General features: G+C 49.8%; 1 protein-coding gene across 5 annotated transcripts in view; it reads left to right on the top strand.

The window, feature by feature from the left end:
• The first annotated feature begins 2,404 nt into the window (after positions 1-2,404).
• LOC140428040 (collagen alpha-1(XII) chain-like) overlaps positions 2,405-23,532 on the top strand; it is a 462,913-nt gene continuing 441,785 nt past the window's right edge. For 3 of the 5 annotated variants that reach the window (XM_072514040.1, XM_072514030.1, XM_072514048.1), the window contains exon 1: positions 2,405-2,569. The gene's annotated coding sequence lies outside the window, so the exon portion shown is untranslated. The remainder of the gene's footprint in view (positions 2,570-23,532) is intronic. The other 2 variants (XM_072514066.1, XM_072514056.1) reach the window with 1 other exon arrangement.

Below are 23,532 nucleotides of genomic sequence, written 5' to 3'. Positions count from 1 at the left end.
GGATGCTTTTCTAATTGGAGGGCTGTGACTAGTGGTGTTCCGCAGGGATCAGTGCTGGGACCTTTGCTGTTTGTAGTATATATAAATGATTTGGAGGAAAAGGAAATTAGTAAGTTTGCAGACGACACAAAGGTTGGTGGAATTGCGAATAGCGATGCGGACTGTCAGAGGATACAGCAGGAGTTAGATTGTTTGGAGACTTGGGCGGAGAGATGGCAGATGGAATTTAATCTGGACAAATGTGAGGTAATACATTTTGGAAGGTCTAATGCAGGTAGGGAATATACAGTGAATGGTAGAACCCTCAAGTGTATTGTAAGTCAGAGAGATCTAGGTGTACAGGTCCACAGGTCACTGAAAGGGGCAACACAGGTGGAGAAGGTAGTCAAGAAGGCATACGGCATGCTTGCCTTCATTGGCCGGGCATTGAGTATAAGAATTGGCAAGTCATGTTGCAGCTGTATAGAACCTAAGTTAGGCCACACTTGGAGTATAGTGTTCAATTCTGGTCGCCACACTACCAGAAGGATGTGGAGGCTTTAGAGAGGGTGGAGAAGAGATTTACCAGAATGTTGCCTGGTATGGAGGGCATTAGCTATGAGGAGCGGTTGAATAAACTCGGTTTGTTCTCACTGGAACGACGGAGGTTGAGGGGCGACCTGATAGAGGTCTACAAAATTATGAGGGGCATAGACAGAGTGGATAGTCAGAGGCTATTCCCCAGGGTAGAGGGGTCAATTACTAGGGGCCATAGGTTTAAGGTGCAAGGGGCAAGGTTTAGAGGAGATGTACGAGGCAAGTTTTTTCACAACGGGTAGTGGGTGCCTGGAACTCGCTACTGGAGGAGGTGATGGAAGCAGGGACGATAGTGACATTTAAGGGGCATCTTGACAAATACACGAATCGGATGGGAATAGAGGGATACGGACCCAGGAAGTGTAGAAGATTGTAGTTTAGTCGGGCAGCATGGTCGGCACGGGTTCGGAGGGCCGAAGGGCCTGTTCCTGTGCTGTACTTTTCTTTGTTCTTTGTTCTCAAGCCAAACTTAAAAATATAAATTATACTTTCTGAGAATAGTTTTAAAATTCCCGGTTCCCAGGGGTGAAGCTCCAACACTTACTATGAAACCGTAAAACTCATTTCAAGTGAAACCTGTGAAGTGTGTGAGAACAAATTGTACTCTTGCTCCTATGGCTGGTTCATTAAAGGGACTGTCCCCTTCACTCATCCCCAATATTGAAGAAACTTCATTGGCGAAGACAAATAGCAAAACTATCCTTCCCTGTCCCCTCTGCCCCCAGCTTTTTCCCAAATCAGGCAAACCACCAACCAATCATATTCACCAGTGGAAGGTTATCTCTGAATTCCTTGTTTGGATCCTGCTTCTTATGGAATCCAAACTGAGTTAATCCAAGGAACCCTATTAACTCGATTCCTGGTGATGAGTTTATTGGATCCTATATTTCGCAATCTCACTTTATTCTGCAGTTATGTCTAGACAGGTCACGTTATCCACAATCTTCCAGATTGTTGGTAAGAGTAAGAAGTTCACATTTAATTCTTAATATTGACGTTTTAACAAAAGATCCTCTTGCAAATGAGCAGAAATAAACTTCTTGCTGTCGAAAAGAGTGTGAAAGCCCCCCTCCCCAGGACTGAACGCACGTTCAAACGGAGCCAGGGCAGGACGGGGGAGAGGGGCACTCCGATTGGGAAGTTCTACAGACGACGGGAGGGGGGAAGAACGATTCACTGGAGATTATTACTCTTTCCACTTCTTGCAGGAGGGACGGGGTGGGATGGGGTTGAGGAGCAGGGGAGATGTTTTAATTCGAACCCCACGTTTTTGGAAGCTCTCCCACATCAACAACACTCACAGATTGGAAACAAACATTGCACAATCCTAATTCTGATGAAAGATCATCGGTTTGAAACGCTAATCTTGGAATTTCTCCCACACGCCAGACATAATAGTTTTAAAATATTGTTTTTTTTTCAACAGGGAAAGCTACGATCGATAAACACGTGGACAGAATGCCGCGAATAATGGTGTGCTTATTTCAACGAGGTGATCCTCATGCACAATGTTCACTGTCAGCGCATCTGTTTGTGCGTGGTTCACGGTCTTCAGTCTTGAGTATGGAGCTTGAGCCCCTGGATTGAAAGGCTGTGTGGATATGATCATCGTATTCGCAATGGAATGTAATTACGTTAGACAAGTATGTGGAGAGTTGGCAGCCTTTGTTCAAATCAGACACTGCAGTATCACACCATGACATTCTTTTTCCTCTTCGCGTTGCCCTCCTCCCTCTTTAAGGTCTCGTTTCGTAACGGTTTACGAAAGCTGCCTCCCCCCCCCCCCCCCCCCCGCTGTTGCATGGGTTATAGAATAGGTCAGTATTAATCTGGGCTTCCCAACACAGGAGCGCCTCACTGCAGACACACGGGGAGAGACTGCGGAGCAATAGCAGCAAAGAGGACTTCCCCCAAGTTCAAGCCCTCCAGCCCTGTGCACTCCTGACTGCAGACAGCACTCACCTCCGGCGACTGGGATTCCCCATTTGCACAGGTTTGCCCACTTTTCCTCTAACTCCAGAGTTTGTTACCAGCGATTTTGTTTTTTCTCAGCGAGGATTTCACTCCCGTGTGTGTGCCGCCCTGGGGTCCATTATGAGGAAGAATTTTCTTTACAGTTTCTGTGGCCATTTGGATGCAGATGTAGAAATATTCATATATACATTTTAAATTAAGCTGAATATTGTGTAATTAATGCCCCTGTCTAAACTCTCAATGTGATACAATCGGGTAGTTTCAGTGGAGAATGTCAGAATTGAGTTACTGGGCAAGGTGCCGGGGACGTGACTGACTCCGTCTGTTGTCCTATTTTAAAGTACCCGCTGGTACTTTATCTGTGCAGCCGTGATATTTGCTTCCACCTTCAGCTCGGAGTAACGGGAGCGCATTGAGAAGTCCTCGAGTTATCCCTGCGGAGCTGGGTTGTGTGAAATGAGGCTATCATTCACTCTCAGCTAAAACTCCCAGAACTGATCCTTGACTTGGACGCATTGCGAAGGGTGAGCCCGTGGGGTGGGGTGGGGCAGACCGAGGGTCGGCTCCTGTGTGGTGTGTGTGTGTGTGGGGGGGGGGGGGGGGGGGTAGCCACTGACTCCGCTTGAGACTGTGGCTTCCACACGCACACATCGGAAACACAGGCAGCCAGACATGCTATCACTCACAGGCAAACATCAACAGATATACACAGACACACACACAGTCTCTCACACACACACAGTCACACAAATTGACACAGGTAACCATCAACAAAGATATGCACAGTCACACACACAGTCACACAAACACAGAGTCACACAGACGCATACATACAGAGTCACACAAACACACAGTCGCACACACAGTCATACACACACACAGTCACACAGACACACACCCACACACACAGACAAATATATTAGCTGACAGCCACACACGCAGATATAAACCTCTCCGATCGATAGAGATACTTTCTGGTCTCACGTTTTAAAAAAAATGCCTTCTTTAAAGTTATTGAAGTAATTTAGACTTGTTTAAGTTGCCTTATTGAAACTATAATTTATAAATAAGTATTAGAACACATAGAATTTACAGTGCAGAAGGAGGCCATTCGGCCCATCGAGTCTGCACCGACCCACTTAAGCCCTCACTCCCACCCTATCCCCGTAACCCAATAAGCCCTTTTTGGACACTAAGGGCAATTTATCATGGCCAATCCACCTAACCTGCAAGTCTTTGGACTGTGGGAGGAAACCGGAGCACCCGGAGGAAACCCACGCACACACGGGGAGGATTTGCAGACTCCGCACAGACAGTGACCCAAGCCGGAATCGAACCTGGGACCCTGGAGCTGTGAAGCCACAGTGCTAACCACTGTGCTACCGTGCTGCCCTATTGTAATGACTATACAGTTAAAGTCTATTTTGATCTACAATCCAATAAACCAGGAACAAAACTCTCAAAGTCGAACATTGTAACTTATTGTTTGCAAAAGTTATGAATTCTGGGTGAAAGCCCCTTCACAGAGGATCGATGTATGTGACACTGGGAGTGCCCGGAGTTTAAATGGCGGGTTACTTGCAGGCTATGCGACAAGCTGAGAGCTGCAGACCTGTCTTCTTCCACGTGTAGTTAAGGAGAGTCTGCGACCCCCCCCCCCCCCCCTACCAGACATTTTATTGTGATCTCTGGGATGACAGGCTGCAGATCCGCGATGTGGCCGCAAGGCGGCAGTGTCACACCAGCCCAGACGCGAAGGACGAGACAACTTTGAAAAGCGAACTTCAAAAGTTTCTCTCTTTCAAACATCCCATCGAATCACGGCGCAGCTGGTGAAATATTACTCCGACTTTCACCAACGTGGAAAAAAGCAGTCACTAGGAAATATTAAATTGACTTTGCTTTTGTTTGAATAAGGGGGATAATGATTGAGACCCCAGTACATCAAGTGGAGGCGAATGTCTCTAAACCGTGTTTGAATTCGTGCCTTTGGCCAACGCGAGAGTGAAATCAGACACCCGATACGCAGCAGTACATGATAGAGGAGATCTTGAGCATCTCCAAAACGTAGACAAGATGCTAATTGATTGCCATCTAACGTCTGAGCTTTTGGACAGGGCTGTTGTGGAGGAAAAGGAGAGAGAGCAAAGTGGAGTCGTCATCGAAACGTGATTTAGGAGCTAATAAAAAGGAGTTGGAAATAGGAAAAAAATGGCAAATAATATCCTGATTCCCAAATGTCTGCAAAAGGACTGGCCAGTTTCAGGTCCAGTTTTATTTGTCCCCGCTTTACAGGGACTGAACGGTGGGAGAGGCAGAGTCGGTGTGATATTTCTTTCACGTTGTCCATCCACCTCCAGCAATTCCAGGGCCGGTGATCAAATCCAGATTTGAATATGGAGGGTGAGGGATTTTTTTTTCTTGCTTTCGGGCAAGAGCAACTTCGAGGAGACTTTTACAAGCTGATGCATAAACGCAAATTGGTGATGTAATGGGGAGCCCATGAACAGGGTGGGCCCCTGCAAACATTAACAACACCCCCCCCCCCCCCTCCCTTCTCCCCGTCTCGCTAGGAGACAGTGAGCAAAAGAACAAAGAACATTACAGCGCAGTACAGGCTCTTCGGGGCGAGTTGCGAATGGAGAGAGTGCGCCACATTATCAGTGCTGAGTAACCAGACTGACTGGTTAGGGAATTAACAGATGCTGAAATGGTAAATATCCATGAGATTTCCACGTAGTCTTTCCCCAGCTAGTTTGAGCTATTTTATAATTTACAGTCTGCGGCTGGTCGAGGGGGTTAGAGCTTGTCAGACATGGGGGTGGGGCTGATTCTGGGAAGATATTTAGACTAAATCGGGCTGGAGTTGGAGAGGGCTCTTCAGAAGCACAACGCTTTGGTGGTCCGGTTGGAAAGAGTTCAGCTGTTAGCAGGAAATGGCCACTCGCTCTCCACGGCAGCTTTACTCCTGGTGCCCCCGGGTTCAGTGTAAAGTGACTGCTCCTCAGTGATGTGTTGGGTGTTCTGGAACACAAATAGGTCACCAACACTGGAAGTGGTGCAACTCTATTTTATTATAAGGTTAACTATATTAACATACTTGAACTGTGGGTAAATGCAATACCAGCTTTAACTGTTGACCCTTGCCTAGTCCTAACCAGGTGATGCACTCAGCACATGGTGAATGTCTGTGTTGCAGGCTGGGAGCTCTGTGCTCCGAGCTGGCAGCTACTGGAATGAACGGGATCTCTCCTGCCCCCTGTCTTTATCGTGCGTGTGCTCTCACTGGTGATTGGCTACGGTGTTGGTATGGTGATTGGTCCCACTGCATGTCCATCCGTGTGTGTGTGTGTCTGCACCATGATATACTGGTGTATATTATGACACTCAGCACATTTCGCCTGCAAGGAAGAGACCATGGCCCTGGTTTTGGTTGCAAGTTGTGCCTTATCCAAAGAAAGAGACAGACTCCGTGTCTCCTGAAAAACCTCCATTCTGCAGGAGGTTAGCCATTTATTTTCTCGCTGTGTTTCCCCGTCCAACCCCTGGTACCAGAGAGGGACAATGACAGATTCCTCCAGCACTGATAGCCCTTGACAATAGCCAGAACCTTCCTCGCTCTGTGTCTCTGTGGCCACCTGAGACCTCCCCGTTCCCCAAGAACCTGGGAGTTGGTGAGGCGGTGGAGTGGCTCAGATCCGATCCAGCCCCACCACCCGGGGGAACTGCTGTCTGAAATTCCAGGGAGAGAGAGAGAGAGAGAAAGGGTCAATTTGCATTCCACCTCTGAGTGTGAGACAGTCCAACACTCACAGTAACTCCTCAGGATAAAGCTGTTTCTGTGCTTGAACAAAGCTGAGACCATAAGGCACCAACTGTACAGTAACGGTGCTTTTTAAAAAGGTCAAAACTTAACACATTCTTCTGTGGAACAGGAATCCATGTGCTCCTCTGGAGAGTTTCACTTGGGCATCTTATAACAATTGAAAGGATGGGGTGACAAATCAGCTTTTACAGTAACAGATCACCCATCCTATAGCCCTTGCATTCCAGGTTTAATTGAATTTAAATTCTACCAGATCTGCTCCAGTGGGATTTGAACCTGCGTTCCTGAGCCCTGGCCTCAGGACTAACTGCTGCGAAATGAAAATGAAAATTGCTTATTGTCACAAGTAGGCTTCAAATGAAGTTACTGTGACAAGCCCCTGTCTTCCACTGTCTCCCATCACCTAAGTTTCTTGTCCACTGTTTACACGGTATTCATCTCTCAAAAGTTATTTTTTTGGCTTGGAAGGCATTGACTTTTTTTGTGATGTGACATGAGAAGCATATGGGGTTGGGAAAGTATATCAATGACGCAGAGAAACACATTCCTCCCCCAGTGGAGGACTGAGGGAGTGCAGCATTATCGCCAGTGCCATCTTTCAGATTAAACGTAAAATTGCGTCTCTGTTGCCTCTCATGAACGAGAAAGGGCACTTGACCAGCATTGCAAATGGGGCAGGAGAGTTCTCCCCATGTCCTGGCCACGGTCACCCCAAAACAGCATCTTCAGGGAAGATAATCTCATTGCTGTGTGTGGGAGCTTGCTGTGCACAGGTTGACTGCCACGCCCCCTACATCACAACAGTGAGCCTTGGAGTACATTGGACTGTGGAATGTGAGATTTAATTAGGATATTTTATTTCTTGTTCTCACTTGCTGAGTGAGTAGTCAGAGGTGCCATGCTCCCTCCCCGGTTCTGTGGACCATAACTGGCCCCAGCATCCTCGTGTTAGGAAACAGTAAGAAGTCTTACATCACCAGGTTAAAGCCCGTCAGCGTTTGTTTCGAACCACCAGCTTTCCGAGCACTGCTCCTTCCTCAGGTGAGTGGGTTAGAAAAGGGAGAGAGGAATTGGCCAGGTTTCCTGAACTTGATCACTATTGAGTAATGACTGTCAGATGTACCTGTCTTTGTGGGCTGGTGAGGAGGGGGTAGTGGGCGGCTCCAGATGAGTAAATGAAGACAAGATTCGCCTGGGTTTGCGATGCCTCGAATGGGTGAATAGCTCACTTTCACTTGACCAAAGCTCCCAATGTGTGTGAAAGGAATTGTCAGCATCAGCAGTTTATTGACAGTCTGGTGACCACGAGGTTTAACCTGCTGAGACAGAGTTAACCCGTGGACACCTCGACCTCCAAACGTGAACTCGCTCCAACTCTCTCTCCAGGATGCTGCCCTGACTGACCGGCTGAGATTTACCCGGCATTTAAAATTGAAACCTTATTTCATATTGCCAGCTTCAACTACATTTCTGTTTGACTGAATTTGATTTGCCTCCTGAATGGGGGCTTGCAATGTTTGAAACACTGAACCGAAGCATTTAAGCAGCTCACTCCTGCTTCCAATCCAGCCAAAGGTTAATCTGATAAACACTGTGCTGATCTGAGCTGGAGACGGACTGCTTCAATAACCTTACACAAACATCAGTCACTCACTGAGCCAGTGTTTGATAACTTGCAGATGCTCCTTGTGGAAACATTTTTCCAATTTATTTTCTTGTTGAAAGGGTTCAGTTGGGCGATGCGGCCCCATCACTGACCTCTGTCAATTCAGTCAAAATAGATTTCCCAAATATTATCCCAGTCTTTCCCAGTTTTTCAGTGAGATACGCATGGGCATTTCGCTGTGCGGGCGGGAGAGTTTCTGAGTCTGCAAATTCCTCATCCTACAAACCACAACATGAAAGCAGCAGTTGTAATTTCTGCAGAAACTCTGATGTTGTGCAATCGACTGACACAGTGAACCCGAGGATAGACTGTCTCTCACACTGAACCCGAGGATAGACTGTCTCACAGTGAACCCGAGGATAGACTGTCTCACAGTGAACCTGAGGATAGACTGTCTCTCACACTGAACCCGAGGATAGACTGTCTCACAGTGAACCCGAGGATAGACTGTCTCACAGTGAACCTGAGGATAGACTGTCTCTAACAGTGAACACGAGGATAGACTGTCTCACAGTGAACCCGAGGATAGACTGTCTCTCACAGTGAACCCGAGGATGGACTGCCTCGAACAGTGAACCCGAGAATAGACTGTCTCTCACACTGAACCCGAGGATAGACTGTCTCACTGTGAACCCGAGGATAGACTGTCTCACAGTGAACCTGAGGATAGACTGTCTCTAACAGTGAACACGAGGGTAGACTGTCTCACAGTGAACCCGAGGATAGACTGTCTCTCACAGTGAACCCGAGGATGGACTGTCTCTTACAGTGAACCCGAGGATAGACTGTCTCTCACAGTGAACACGATGATAGACTGTCTCACAGTGAACCCGAGGATGGACTGTCTCTCACAGTGAACCCGAGGATGGACTGTCTCTTACAGTGAACCCGAGGATAGACTGTCTCTCACAGTGAACCCGAGGATAGACTGTCTCACAGTGTCGCCCGAGGATGGACTGTCTCTTACAGTGATCCCGAGAATAGACTGTCTCTCACAGTGAACCCGAGAATAGACTGTCTCTCACAGTGAACCCGAGTAGAGATTGTCTCTTACAGTGAACCCGAGAATAGACTGTCTCTCACAGTGAACCCGAGGAGAGACTGTCTCATACAGTGAACCTGAGGATGGACTGTCTCTTACAGTGAACCCAAGAATAGACTGTCTCTCACAGTGAACCCGAGGATAGACTGTCACTCACAGTGAACCCGAGGATGGACTGTCTTCTCTCACAGTGAACCCGAGGATGGACTGTCTCGCAGTGAACCCGAGGACAGACTGTCCCTCACAGTGAATCCGAGGATAGACTGTCTCTGACAGTGAACCCGAGGATAGACTGTCTCACAGTGAACCTGAGGATAGACTGTCTCTCACAGTGAACCCGAGGACAGACTGTCTCTTACAGTGAACCCGAGGATAGACTGTCTCTCACAGTGAACCCGAGGATAGACTGTCTCTCACAGTGAACCCGAGGATAGACTGTCTCTCACAGTGACTCCGAGGATAGACTGTCTCACACAGTGAACCCGAGGATAGACTGTCTCTCACAGTGAACCCGAGGACAGACTGTCTCTCACAGTGAACTCGAGGATAGACTGTCTCTCACAGTGAACCCGAGGATAGACTGTCACACAGTGAACCCGAGGATAGACTGTCTCTCTCAGTGAACCCGAGGATAGACTGTCTCACAGTGAACCCGAGGATAGACTGTCTCACAGTGAACACGAGGACAGACTGTCTCTCACAGTGAACCCGTGGAGAGATTGTCTCTCACAGTGAACCCGAGGATAGACTGTCTCTCACAGTGAAAGTGAGGATAGACTGTCTCACACATTGAAATCGAGGATAGACTGTCTCTCACAGTGAACCTGAGGATAGACTGTCTCTCACAGTGAACCGGAGGAGAGACTGTCTCTCACAGTGAACCTGAGGATAGACTGTCTCTTACAGTGAACCCGAAAATAGACTGTCTCTCACAGTGAACCCGAGGATAGACTGTCTCACAGTGAACCCGAGGTGGACTGTCTCTTACAGTGAACCCGAGGATAGACTGTCTCTCACAGTGAACCCGAGGATAGATTGTCTCATAGTGAACCCGATGATAGACTGTCTCTCACAGTGAACCCGAAGATAGACTGTCTCACAGTGAACCCGAGGATAGACTATCACTCACAGTGAACCCGAGGATAGACTGCCCCTCACAGTGAACCCGAGGATAGACTGTCTCTGACAGTGAACCCGAGGATGGACTGTCTCTTACAGTGAACCCGAGAATAGACTGTCTCTCACAGTGAACCCGAGGATAGACTGTCTCTCACAGTGTACCAGAAGATGGACTGTCTCACAGTGAACCCGAGGACAGACTGTCCCTCACAGTGAACCCGAGGATAGACTGTCCCTCACAGTGAACCCGAGGATAGACTGTCTCTGACAGTGAACCCGAGGATAGATTGTCTCACAGTGAACCTGAGGATAGACTGTCTCTCACAGTGAACCCGAGGACAGACTGTCTCTCACAGTGAACCCGAGGATAGACTGTCTCTCACAGTGAACCCAAGGATACACTGTCTCTCACAGTGAACCAGAGGATAGACTGTCTCACACATTGAAACCGAGGATAGACTGTCTCTCAGTGAACGCGAGGATAGACTGTCTCTCACAGTGAAACCGAGGAGAGACTGTCTCATACAGTGAACCCGAGGATAGACTGTCTCTCAGTGATCCCGAGGATAGACTGTCCCTCACAGTGAAACTGAGGATAGACTGTCTCTGACAGTGAACCCGAGGATAGACTGTCTCACAGTGAACCCGAGGATGGACTGGCTCTTACAGTGAACCCGAGGATAGACTGTCTCTCACAGTGAACCCGAGGATAGACTGTCTCACAGTGTCGCCCGAGGATGGACTGTCTCTTACAGTGAACCCGAGAATAGACTGTCTCTCACAGTGAACCCGAGGATAGACTGTCTCATACAGTGAACCTGAGGATGGACTGTCTCTTACAGTGAACCCAAGAATAGACTCTCTCACAGTGAACCCGAGGATAGACTGTCTCACAGTGAACCCGAGGCGGACTGTCTCTTACAGTGAACCCGAGGATAGACTGTCTCTCACAGTGAACCCGAGGATAGACTGTCTCACAGTGAACCCAAGGATAGACTGTCTCTCACAGTGAACCCGAGGATAGACTGTCTCACAGTGAACCCGAGGATAGACTGTCACTCACAGTGAACCCGAGGATGGACTGTCTCTTACAGTGAACCCGAGAATAGACTGTCTCTCACAGTGAACCCGAGGATAGACTGTCTCTCACAGTGAACCCGAGGATGGACTGTCTCGCAGTGAACCTGAGGACAGACTGTCCCTCACAGTGAACCCGAGGATAGACTGTCCCTCACAGTGAACCCGAGGGTAGACTGTCTCTGACAGTGAACCCGAGGATAGACTGTCTCACAGTGAACCTGAGGATAGACTGTCTCTCACAGTGAACCCGAGGACAGACTGTCCCTCAGTGATCCCGAGGATAGACTGCCCCTCACGGTGAAACTGAGGATAGACTGTCTCTGACAGTGAACCCGAGGATAGACTGCCTCACAGTGAACCCGAGGATGGACTGTCTCTTACAGTGAACCCGAGGATAGACTGTCTTTCACAGTGAACACGATGATAGACTGTCTCACAGTGAACCCGAGGATGGACTGTCTCTCACAGTGAACCCGAGGATGGACAGTCTCTTACAGTGAACCCGAGGATAGACTGTCTCTCACAGTGAACCCGAGGATGGACTGTCTCGCAGTGAACCCGAGGACAGACTGTCCCTCACAGTGAACCCGAGGATAGACTGTCCCTCACAGTGAACCCGAGGGTAGACTGTCTCTGACAGTGAACCCGAGGATAGACTGTCTCACAGTGAACCTGAGGATAGACTGTCTCTCACAGTGAACCCGAGGGCAGACTATCCCTCAGTGATCCCGAGGATAGACTGTCCCTCACGGTGAAACTGAGGATAGACTGTCTCTGACAGTGAACCCGAGGATAGACTGCCTCACAGTGAACCCGAGGTTGGACTGTCTCTTACAGTGAACCCGAGGATAGACTGTCTTTCACAGTGAACACGATGATAGACTGTCTCACAGTGAACCCGAGGATGGACTGTCTCTCACAGTGAACCCGAGGATGGACAGTCTCTTACAGTGAACCCGAGGATAGACTGTCTCTCACAGTGAACCCGAGGATAGACTGTCTCTCACAGTGAACCCGAGGATAGACTGTCTCACAGTGAACCCGAGGATAGACTGTCTCTCACAGTGACTCCGAGGATAGACTGTCTCACACAGTGAACCCGAGGATAGACTGTCTCTCACAGAGAACCTGAGGATAGACTGTCTCTCACAGTGAACCCGAGGACAGACTGTCTCTCACAGTGAACCTGAGGAGAGATTGTCTCTCACATAAACCCGAGGATAGACTGTCTCTCACAGTGAACCTGAGGATAGACTGTCTCACACATTGAAATCGAGGATAGACTGTCTCTCACAGTGAACCTGAGGATAGACTGTCTCTCACAGTGAACCGGAGGAGAGACTGTCTCTCACAGTGAACCTGAGGATAGACTGTCTCTTACAGTGAACCCGAGAATAGACTGTCTCTCACAGTGAACCCGAGGATAGACTGTCTCACAGTGAACCCGAGGTGAACTGTCTCTTACAGTGAACCCGAGGATAGACTGTCTCACAGTGAACCCGATGATAGACTGTCTCTCACAGTGAACCCGAGGATAGACTGTCTCACAGTGAACCCGAGGATAGACTGTCACTCACAGTGTACCCGAGGATTGACTGTCCCTCACAGTGAACCCGAGGATAGACTGTCTCTGACAGTGAACCCGAGGATGGACTGTCTCTTACAGTGAACCCGAGAATAGACTGTCTCTCACAGTGAACCCGAGGATAGACTGTCTCTCACAGTGAACCCGAAGATGGACTGTCTCACAGTGAACCCGAGGACAGACTGTCCCTCACAGTGAACCCGAGGATAGACTGTACCTCACAGTAAACCTGAGGATAGACTGTCTCTGACAGTGAACCCGAGGATAGACTGTCTCACAGTGAACCTGAGGATAGACTGTCTCTCACAGTGAACCCAAGGACAGACTGTCTCTCACAGTGAACCCGAGGATAGACTGTCTCTCACAGTGAACCCAAGGATAGACTGTCTCTCACAGTGAACCCGAGGATAGATGGTCTCACACATTGAAACCGAGAATAGACTGTCTCTCAGTGAACGCGAGGATAGACTGTCTCTCACAGTGAAACCGAGGGTAGACTGTCTCTCACAGTGAACCCGAGGAGAGACTGTCTCACAGTGTCGCCCGAGGATGGACTGTCTCTTACAGTGAACCCGAGAATAGACTGTCTCTCACAGTGAACCCGAGGATAGACTGTCTCACAGTGAACCCGAGGATAGACTGTCTCATACAGTGAACCTGAGGATGGACTGTCTCTTACAGTGAACCCAAGAATAGACTGTCTCTCACAGTGAACCCGAGGATAGACTGTCTCACAGTGAACCCGAGGTGGACTGTCTCTTACAGTGAACCCGAGGATAGACTGTCTCTCACAGTGAACCCGAGGATAGACTGTCTCACAGTGAACCCGAGGATAGACTGTCTCGTACAGTGAACCCGAGAATAGACTGTCTCTCACAGTGAACCCGAGGATAGACTGTCTCTCACAGTGAACCCGAGGAGAGACTGTCTCACAGTGTCGCCCGAGGATGGACTGTCTCTTACAGTGAACCCGAGAATAGACTGTCTCTCACAGTGAACCCGAGGATAGACTGTCTCACAGTGAACCCGAGGATAGACTGTCTCATACAGTGAACCTGAGGATGGACTGTCTCACAGTGAAGCCGATGATAGACTGTCTCTCACAGTGAACCCGAGGATAGACTGTCTCACAGTGAACCCGAGGATAGACTATCACTCACAGTGAACCCAAGGATAGACTGTCCCTCACAGTGAACCCGAGGATAGACTGTCTCTGACAGTGAACCCGAGGATGGACTGTCTCTTACAGTGAACCCGAGAATAGACTGTCTCTCTCAGTGAACCCGAGGATAGACTGTCTCTCACAGTGAACCCGAAGATGGACTGTCTCACAGTGAACCCGCGGATAGATGGTCTCACACATTGAAACCGAGAATAGACTGTCTCTCAGTGAATGCGAGGATAGACTGTCTCTCACAGTGAAACCGAGGGTAGACTGTCTCTCACAGTGAACCCGAGGATAGACTGTCTCACAGTGTCGTCCGAGGATGGACTGTCTCTTACAGTGAACCCGAGGATGGACTGTCTCTCACAGTGAACCCGAGGATGGACTGTCTCTTACAGTGAACCCGAGGACAGACTGTCCCACACAGTGAACCCGAGGATAGACAGTCCCTCACAGTGAACCCGAGGATAGACTGTCTCTGACAGTGAACCCGAGGATAGACTGTCTCACAGTGAACCTGAGGATAGACTGTCTCTCACAGTGAATCCGAGGATAGACTGTCTCACACAGTGAACCCGAGGATAGACTGTCTCTCACAGTGAACCTGAGGATAGACTGTCTCTCACAGTGAACCCGAGGATAGACTGTCTCACAGTGAACCCGAGGTGGACTGTCTCTTACAGTGAACCCGAGGATAGACTGTCTCTCACAGTGAACCCGAGGATAGACTGTCTCACAGTGAACCCGAGGATAGACTGTCTCGTACAGTGAACCCGAGAATAGACTGTCTCTCACAGTGAACCCGAGGATAGACTGTCTCTCACAGTGAACCCGAGGATGGACTGTCTCACAGTGAACCCGAGGATGGACTCTCTCTCACAGTGAACCCGAGGATGGACTGGCTCTTACAGTGAACCCGAGGATAGACTGTCTCTCACAGTGAACCCGAGGATAGACTGTCTCACAGTGTCGCCCGAGGATGGACTGTCTCTTACAGTGAACCCGAGAATAGACTGTCTCTCACAGTGAACCCGAGGATAGACTGTCTCATACAGTGAACCTGAGGATGGACTGTCTCTTACAGTGAACCCAAGAATAGACTGTCTCTCACAGTGAACCCGAGGATAGACTGTCTCACAGTGAACCCGAGGCGGACTGTCTCTTACAGTGAACCCGAGGATAGACTGTCTCTCACAGTGAACCCGAGGATAGACTGTCTCACAGTGAACCCAAGGATAGACTGTCTCTCACAGTGAACCCGAGGATAGACTGTCTCACAGTGAACCCGAGGATAGACTGTCACTCACAGTGAACCCGAGGATGGACTGTCTCTTACAGTGAACCCGAGAATAGACTGTCTCTCACAGTGAACCCGAGGATAGACTGTCTCTCACAGTGAACCCGAGGATGGACTGTCTCGCAGTGAACCCGAGGACAGACTGTCCCTCACAGTGAACCCGAGGATAGACTGTCCCTCACAGTGAACCCGAGGGTAGACTGTCTCTGACAGTGAACCCGAGGATAGACTGTCTCACAGTGAACCTGAGGATAGACTGTCTCTCACAGTGAACCCGAGGACAGACTATCCCTCAGTGATCCCGAGGATAGACTGTCCCTCACGGTGAAACTGAGGATAGACTGTCTCTGACAGTGAACCCGAGGATAGACTGCCTCACAGTGAACCCGAGGTTGGACTGTCTCTTACAGTGAACCCGAGGATAGACTGTCTTTCACAGTGAACACGATGATAGACTGTCTCACAGTGAACCCGAGGATGGACTGTCTCTCACAGTGAACCCGAGGATGGACAGTCTCTTACAGTGAACCCGAGGATAGACTGTCTCTCACAGTGAACCCGAGGATAGACTGTCTCTCACAGTGAACCCGAGGATAGACTGTCTCACAGTGAACCCGAGGATAGACTGTCTCTCACAGTGACTCCGAGGATAGACTGTCTCACACAGTGAACCCGAGGATAGACTGTCTCTCACAGAGAACCTGAGGATAGACTGTCTCTCACAGTGAACCCGAGGACAGACTGTCTCTCACAGTGAACCTGAGGAGAGATTGTCTCTCACATAAACCCGAGGATAGACTGTCTCTCACAGTGAACCTGAGGATAGACTGTCTCACACATTGAAATCGAGGATAGACTGTCTCTCACAGTGAACCTGAGGATAGACTGTCTCTCACAGTGAACCGGAGGAGAGACTGTCTCTCACAGTGAACCTGAGGATAGACTGTCTCTTACAGTGAACCCGAGAATAGACTGTCTCTCACAGTGAACCCGAGGATAGACTGTCTCACAGTGAACCCGAGGTGGACTGTCTCTTACAGTGAACCCGAGGATAGACTGTCTCACAGTGAACCCGATGATAGACTGTCTCTCACAGTGAACCCGAGGATAGACTGTCTCACAGTGAACCCGAGGATAGACTGTCACTCACAGTGTACCCGAGGATTGACTGTCCCTCACAGTGAACCCGTGGATAGACTGTCTCTGACAGTGAACCCGAGGATGGACTGTCTCTTACAGTGAACCCGAGAATAGACTGTCTCTCACAGTGAACCCGAGGATAGACTGTCTCTCACAGTGAACCCGAAGATGGACTGTCTCACAGTGAACCCGAGGACAGACTGTCCCTCACAGTGAACCCGAGGATAGACTGTCCCTCACAGTAAACCTGAGGATAGACTGTCTCTGACAGTGAACCCGAGGATAGACTGTCTCACAGTGAACCTGAGGATAGACTGTCTCTCACAGTGAACCCAAGGACAGACTGTCTCTCACAGTGAACCCGAGGATAGACTGTCTCTCACAGTGAACCCAAGGATAGACTGTCTCTCACAGTGAACCCGAGGATAGATGGTCTCACACATTGAAACCGAGAATAGACTGTCTCTCAGTGAACGCGAGGATAGACTGTCTCTCACAGTGAAACCGAGGGTAGACTGTCTCTCACAGTGAACCCGAGGAGAGACTGTCTCACAGTGTCGCCCGAGGATGGACTGTCTCTTACAGTGAACCCGAGAATAGACTGTCTCTCACAGTGAACCCGAGGATAGACTGTCTCACAGTGAACCCGAGGATAGACTGTCTCATACAGTGAACCTGAGGATGGACTGTCTCTTACAGTGAACCCAAGAATAGACTGTCTCTCACAGTGAACCCGAGGATAGACTGTCTCACAGTGAACCCGAGGTGGACTGTCTCTTACAGTGAACCCGAGGATAGACTGTCTCTCACAGTGAACCCGAGGATAGACTGTCTCACAGTGAACCCGAGGATAGACTGTCTCGTACAGTGAACCCGAGAATAGACTGTCTCTCACAGTGAACCCGAGGATAGACTGTCTCTCACAGTGAACCCGAGGAGAGACTGTCTCACAGTGTCGCCCGAGGATGGACTGTCTCTTACAGTGAACCCGAGAATAGACTGTCTCTCACAGTGAACCCGAGGATAGACTGTCTCACAGTGAACCCGAGGATAGACTGTCTCATACAGTGAACCTGAGGATGGACTGTCTCACAGTGAAGCCGATGATAGACTGTCTCTCACAGTGAACCCGAGGATAGACTGTCTCACAGTGAACCCGAGGATAGACTATCACTCACAGTGAACCCAAGGATAGACTGTCCCTCACAGTGAACCCGAGGATAGACTGTCTCTGACAGTGAACCCGAGGATGGACTGTCTCTTACAGTGAACCCGAGAATAGACTGTCTCTCTCAGTGAACCCGAGGATAGACTGTCTCTCACAGTGAACCCGAAGATGGACTGTCTCACAGTGAACCCGCGGATAGATGGTCTCACACATTGAAACCGAGAATAGACTGTCTCTCAGTGAATGCGAGGATAGACTGTCTCTCACAGTGAAACCGAGGGTAGACTGTCTCTCACAGTGAACCCGAGGATAGACTGTCTCACAGTGTCGTCCGAGGATGGACTGTCTCTTACAGTGAACCCGAGGATGGACTGTCTCTCACAGTGAACCCGAGGATGGACTGTCTCTTACAGTGAACCCGAGGACAGACTGTCCCACACAGTGAACCCGAGGATAGACAGTCCCTCACAGTGAACCCGAGGATAGACTGTCTCTGACAGTGAACCCGAGGATAGACTGTCTCACAGTGAACCTGAGGATAGACTGTCTCTCACAGTGAATCCGAGGATAGACTGTCTCACACAGTGAACCCGAGGATAGACTGTCTCTCACAGTGAACCTGAGGATAGACTGTCTCTCACAGTGAACCCGAGGATAGACTGTCTCACAGTGAACCCGAGGTGGACTGTCTCTTACAGTGAACCCGAGGATAGACTGTCTCTCACAGTGAACCCGAGGATAGACTGTCTCACAGTGAACCCGAGGATAGACTGTCTCGTACAGTGAACCCGAGAATAGACTGTCTCTCACAGTGAACCCGAGGATAGACTGTCTCTCACAGTGAACCCGAGGATGGACTGTCTCACAGTGAACCCGAGGATGGACTCTCTCTCACAGTGAACCCGAGGATGGACTGGCTCTTACAGTGAACCCGAGGATAGACTGTCTCTCACAGTGAACCCGAGGATAGACTGTCTCACAGTGTCGCCCGAGGATGGACTGTCTCTTACAGTGAACCCGAGAATAGACTGTCTCTCACAGTGAACCCGAGGATAGACTGTCTCATACAGTGAACCTGAGGATGGACTGTCTCTTACAGTGAACCCAAGAATAGACTGTCTCTCACAGTGAACCCGAGGATAGACTGTCTCACAGTGAACCCGAGGCGGACTGTCTCTTACAGTGAACCCGAGGATAGACTGTCTCTCACAGTGAACCCGAGGATAGACTGTCTCACAGTGAACCCAAGGATAGACTGTCTCTCACAGTGAACCCGAGGATAGACTGTCTCACAGTGAACCCGAGGATAGACTGTCACTCACAGTGAACCCGAGGATGGACTGTCTCTTACAGTGAACCCGAGAATAGACTGTCTCTCACAGTGAACCCGAGGATAGACTGTCTCTCACAGTGAACCCGAGGATGGACTGTCTCGCAGTGAACCCGAGGACAGACTGTCCCTCACAGTGAACCCGAGGATAGACTGTCCCTCACAGTGAACCCGAGGGTAGACTGTCTCTGACAGTGAACCCGAGGATAGACTGTCTCACAGTGAACCTGAGGATAGACTGTCTCTCACAGTGAACCCGAGGACAGACTATCCCTCAGTGATCCCGAGGATAGACTGTCCCTCACGGTGAAACTGAGGATAGACTGTCTCTGACAGTGAACCCGAGGATAGACTGCCTCACAGTGAACCCGAGGTTGGACTGTCTCTTACAGTGAACCCGAGGATAGACTGTCTTTCACAGTGAACACGATGATAGACTGTCTCACAGTGAACCCGAGGATGGACTGTCTCTCACAGTGAACCCGAGGATGGACAGTCTCTTACAGTGAACCCGAGGATAGACTGTCTCTCACAGTGAACCCGAGGATAGACTGTCTCTCACAGTGAACCCGAGGATAGACTGTCTCACAGTGAACCCGAGGATAGACTGTCTCTCACAGTGACTCCGAGGATAGACTGTCTCACACAGTGAACCCGAGGATAGACTGTCTCTCACAGAGAACCTGAGGATAGACTGTCTCTCACAGTGAACCCGAGGACAGACTGTCTCTCACAGTGAACCTGAGGAGAGATTGTCTCTCACATAAACCCGAGGATAGACTGTCTCTCACAGTGAACCTGAGGATAGACTGTCTCACACATTGAAATCGAGGATAGACTGTCTCTCACAGTGAACCTGAGGATAGACTGTCTCTCACAGTGAACCGGAGGAGAGACTGTCTCTCACAGTGAACCTGAGGATAGACTGTCTCTTACAGTGAACCCGAGAATAGACTGTCTCTCACAGTGAACCCGAGGATAGACTGTCTCACAGTGAACCCGAGGTGGACTGTCTCTTACAGTGAACCCGAGGATAGACTGTCTCACAGTGAACCCGATGATAGACTGTCTCTCACAGTGAACCCGAGGATAGACTGTCTCACAGTGAACCCGAGGATAGACTGTCACTCACAGTGTACCCGAGGATTGACTGTCCCTCACAGTGAACCCGTGGATAGACTGTCTCTGACAGTGAACCCGAGGATGGACTGTCTCTTACAGTGAACCCGAGAATAGACTGTCTCTCACAGTGAACCCGAGGATAGACTGTCTCTCACAGTGAACCCGAAGATGGACTGTCTCACAGTGAACCCGAGGACAGACTGTCCCTCACAGTGAACCCGAGGATAGACTGTCCCTCACAGTAAACCTGAGGATAGACTGTCTCTGACAGTGAACCCGAGGATAGACTGTCTCACAGTGAACCTGAGGATAGACTGTCTCTCACAGTGAACCCAAGGACAGACTGTCTCTCACAGTGAACCCGAGGATAGACTGTCTCTCACAGTGAACCCAAGGATAGACTGTCTCTCACAGTGAACCCGAGGATAGATGGTCTCACACATTGAAACCGAGAATAGACTGTCTCTCAGTGAACGCGAGGATAGACTGTCTCTCACAGTGAAACCGAGGGTAGACTGTCTCTCACAGTGAACCCGAGGAGAGACTGTCTCACAGTGTCGCCCGAGGATGGACTGTCTCTTACAGTGAACCCGAGAATAGACTGTCTCTCACAGTGAACCCGAGGATAGACTGTCTCACAGTGAACCCGAGGATAGACTGTCTCATACAGTGAACCTGAGGATGGACTGTCTCTTACAGTGAACCCAAGAATAGACTGTCTCTCACAGTGAACCCGAGGATAGACTGTCTCACAGTGAACCCGAGGTGGACTGTCTCTTACAGTGAACCCGAGGATAGACTGTCTCTCACAGTGAACCCGAGGATAGACTGTCTCACAGTGAACCCGAGGATAGACTGTCTCGTACAGTGAACCCGAGAATAGACTGTCTCTCACAGTGAACCCGAGGATAGACTGTCTCTCACAGTGAACCCGAGGATGGACTGTCTCACAGTGAACCCGAGGATGGACTCTCTCTCACAGTGAACCCGAGGATGGACTGGCTCTTACAGTGAACCCGAGGATAGACTGTCTCTCACAGTGAACCCGAGGATAGACTGTCTCACAGTGTCGCCCGAGGATGGACTGTCTCTTACAGTGAACCCGAGAATAGACTGTCTCTCACAGTGAACCCGAGGATAGACTGTCTCATACAGTGAACCTGAGGATGGATGTCTCTTACAGTGAACCCAAGAATAGACTGTCTCTCACAGTGAACCCGAGGATAGACTGTCTCACAGTGAACCCGAGGCGGACTGTCTCTTACAGTGAACCCGAGGATAGACTGTCTCTCACAGTGAACCCGAGGATAGACTGTCTCACAGTGAACCCAAGGATAGACTGTCTCTCACAGTGAACCCGAGGATAGACTGTCTCACAGTGAACCCGAGGATAGACTGTCACTCACAGTGAACCCGAGGATGGACTGTCTCTTACAGTGAACCCGAGAATAGACTGTCTCTCACAGTGAACCCGAGGATAGACTGTCTCTCACAGTGAACCCGAGGATGGACTGTCTCGCAGTGAACCCGAGGACAGACTGTCCCTCACAGTGAACCCGAGGATAGACTGTCCCTCACAGTGAACCCGAGGGTAGACTGTCTCTGACAGTGAACCCGAGGATAGACTGTCTCACAGTGAACCTGAGGATAGACTGTCTCTCACAGTGAACCCGAGGACAGACTATCCCTCAGTGATCCCGAGGATAGACTGTCCCTCACGGTGAAACTGAGGATAGACTGTCTCTGACAGTGAACCCGAGGATAGACTGCCTCACAGTGAACCCGAGGTTGGACTGTCTCTTACAGTGAACCCGAGGATAGACTGTCTTTCACAGTGAACACGATGATAGACTGTCTCACAGTGAACCCGAGGATGGACTGTCTCTCACAGTGAACCCGAGGATGGACAGTCTCTTACAGTGAACCCGAGGATAGACTGTCTCTCACAGTGAACCCGAGGATAGACTGTCTCTCACAGTGAACCCGAGGATAGACTGTCTCACAGTGAACCCGAGGATAGACTGTCTCTCACAGTGACTCCGAGGATAGACTGTCTCACACAGTGAACCCGAGGATAGACTGTCTCTCACAGAGAACCTGAGGATAGACTGTCTCTCACAGTGAACCCGAGGACAGACTGTCTCTCACAGTGAACCTGAGGAGAGATTGTCTCTCACATAAACCCGAGGATAGACTGTCTCTCACAGTGAACCTGAGGATAGACTGTCTCACACATTGAAATCGAGGATAGACTGTCTCTCACAGTGAACCTGAGGATAGACTGTCTCTCACAGTGAACCGGAGGAGAGACTGTCTCTCACAGTGAACCTGAGGATAGACTGTCTCTTACAGTGAACCCGAGAATAGACTGTCTCTCACAGTGAACCCGAGGATAGACTGTCTCACAGTGAACCCGAGGTGGACTGTCTCTTACAGTGAACCCGAGGATAGACTGTCTCACAGTGAACCCGATGATAGACTGTCTCTCACAGTGAACCCGAGGATAGACTGTCTCACAGTGAACCCGAGGATAGACTGTCACTCACAGTGTACCCGAGGATTGACTGTCCCTCACAGTGAACCCGTGGATAGACTGTCTCTGACAGTGAACCCGAGGATGGACTGTCTCTTACAGTGAACCCGAGAATAGACTGTCTCTCACAGTGAACCCGAGGATAGACTGTCTCTCACAGTGAACCCGAAGATGGACTGTCTCACAGTGAACCCGAGGACAGACTGTCCCTCACAGTGAACCCGAGGATAGACTGTCCCTCACAGTAAACCTGAGGATAGACTGTCTCTGACAGTGAACCCGAGGATAGACTGTCTCACAGTGAACCTGAGGATAGACTGTCTCTCACAGTGAACCCAAGGACAGACTGTCTCTCACAGTGAACCCGAGGATAGACTGTCTCTCACAGTGAACCCAAGGATAGACTGTCTCTCACAGTGAACCCGAGGATAGATGGTCTCACACATTGAAACCGAGAATAGACTGTCTCTCAGTGAACGCGAGGATAGACTGTCTCTCACAGTGAAACCGAGGGTAGACTGTCTCTCACAGTGAACCCGAGGAGAGACTGTCTCACAGTGTCGCCCGAGGATGGACTGTCTCTTACAGTGAACCCGAGAATAGACTGTCTCTCACAGTGAACCCGAGGATAGACTGTCTCACAGTGAACCCGAGGATAGACTGTCTCATACAGTGAACCTGAGGATGGACTGTCTCTTACAGTGAACCCAAGAATAGACTGTCTCTCACAGTGAACCCGAGGATAGACTGTCTCACAGTGAACCCGAGGTGGACTGTCTCTTACAGTGAACCCGAGGATAGACTGTCTCTCACAGTGAACCCGAGGATAGACTGTCTCACAGTGAACCCGAGGATAGACTGTCTCGTACAGTGAACCCGAGAATAGACTGTCTCTCACAGTGAACCCGA

Source organism: Scyliorhinus torazame, chromosome 1, assembly GCF_047496885.1.
Source record: "Scyliorhinus torazame isolate Kashiwa2021f chromosome 1, sScyTor2.1, whole genome shotgun sequence".
In the NCBI taxonomy this organism is placed as follows: Eukaryota; Metazoa; Chordata; class Chondrichthyes; order Carcharhiniformes; family Scyliorhinidae; genus Scyliorhinus; species Scyliorhinus torazame.
This window is presented reverse-complemented; position numbering and strand designations above follow the sequence as displayed.